Consider the following 1,744-nt stretch of genomic DNA (forward strand, 5'->3'; position numbering starts at 1 on the left):
AGTCCGAAACCCAGTATAATTGTCTACATAGTTAACCCTACTCCACCAGATGGGACGATCCACAACCGGTCTTAGCCAACTCAACTCTGAACAATAGAACCCTCCTTTTGAAATCCCTACAGGGAAAGGAAGGTTCTTGAGCATTACATACGTGAAAATCAACCACTTCTGAATCTTTTAATCATCAAAAAGGTCCTTGATGGTCATCTGGAGGCAAATTTGATTTTGACAGAAATTTGGCCGCATACTTGTGCAATTCAACTGTAGCCGACCCCCGTAACCTGCAGCACGTCATACTTCCCTCAGATTGGGTCCAGGTCCACAGCCTGTCCTCTCGCCCTCACCATCAGCAGCTTCTCAAAGACGCATACTGAGACCTGATTGGTTGACACCGGACACCTCACGGCTCGCTTATTGGAGCGCAGGCTCCCCTCATTCCCGGGTAGCTGGCACAGCTCACCCCTTCTTAAGCTCCGGCGCCCGGGCCGAGTCCACAGGGTATACCTGGACTTCTAGGTCTAAGGTTTTTGCGTCGGTTATTTTCGTGGGTTGAGATTGCTAAAGACATTGTTGACACCACTCCCCACGACGGACCAGACACGTGGCCCTTGGTGCACTACCTTGGGGTGTAGCGCACAACACTTGCTTTGAGCTAGTGATTTTGATTACAGGCCAGAGTGCTTGCAATCAAAATCACGACGCACTTGTTACCTGGCGGTTTCACTGCAAGGTGTTTGGCCGGATACATAAGGGCTCTAGCCCGTCCAGCAGGGTTTAAGCCCCAGCCGGCCCTAACACACCGAGACTGATAGGTACCTTGTGTGCTTTCTTTTTTGAGACCATTTTCCTCCTTTTCACCATCCAGTCATTGATTAGCTCTGCTAACTTCCTATCCCTATTCCCATCATCATTCACCCTCGCTATGACTTGAGTCATGGGTCATCAGATCAAATTAACGATTCTGGAGAGCCCATCTCTTGTGAGGTGGCTCTCCAGAAGATATTCACCCTCAATGAGGTGACAGTCACCCACCTCTTTGAGGAGCTGGGCACACCTGGGGACGAACCTTCTGTAGAAGTCGAACATGCCCAGGAATTTCCGCAGTTGTTTTTTCAGTTGCTGGCCTAGGGAACTTCCTTATAGCAGTGACCTTCTCCTGCACTGGGGTGATGCCTTAGGGGGTGACGGTGACAGAGGAAAGAGAGGGAAGCGACACCGGACTGGCATTCTCCCGGGTTGATAACGACGCCCGCTCCTTGCAGTCTGCCGAAGAGGGCACAGAGATGGCGGGCATGGTCTGCTTCCGAGGTGCTGGCGATGAGGATGTCGTCGATGTAGGCGAAGACGCCCTCAAGGCCGCGAGTCACATCGTTTGGTCTGAGTGGCATTCCGGAGACGAAAGGGCATCTTGAGGAATTCAAAGAGGCTGAAATGTGTGATGACGGCCGTCTTGGGGATGTCTTCTTCGGCGGTCGGAATCTGGTGGTACGTCCACACAAGGTCAATCCTCGAAAAGACCGTACAGCCAGACAGTTCGTGGGAGAAGGAGTGCAGGTGCAGCACGAGGTATCTATCGGGGGCGGTGATCGTGTTGAGGTGCCGGTAATCACCACACGGGCGCCAGTCGCCGTCCTTCTTCACCAGATGCAGAGGGGCTGCCCACTAGCTGCTAGAAGGTCGGATGATCCCCAACTGCATCATGTGGTTGAACTCTGCCCTGGTGCTGCGACATCTGTCAGGGGCG

The 1,744-nt window shown here is 52.8% G+C and overlaps 1 protein-coding gene across 1 annotated transcript in view; it reads right to left on the reverse strand.

Annotated features, from left to right (window-relative positions):
• The window catches only part of LOC113802333 (uro-adherence factor A), a gene marked incomplete at its 3' end in the record, with an annotated part of 49,305 nt that extends 48,855 nt beyond the window's left edge, over positions 1-450 (reverse strand). Inside the window, 1 exon segment of the mRNA XM_070137444.1 lies at positions 1-450. This exon segment is cut by the window's left edge and continues 352 nt beyond it.
• Between the last annotated feature and the right edge of the window lie 1,294 nt (positions 451-1,744).

This window comes from Penaeus vannamei, chromosome 23, assembly GCF_042767895.1.
Source record: "Penaeus vannamei isolate JL-2024 chromosome 23, ASM4276789v1, whole genome shotgun sequence".
NCBI lineage: Eukaryota > Metazoa > Arthropoda > Malacostraca > Decapoda > Penaeidae > Penaeus > Penaeus vannamei.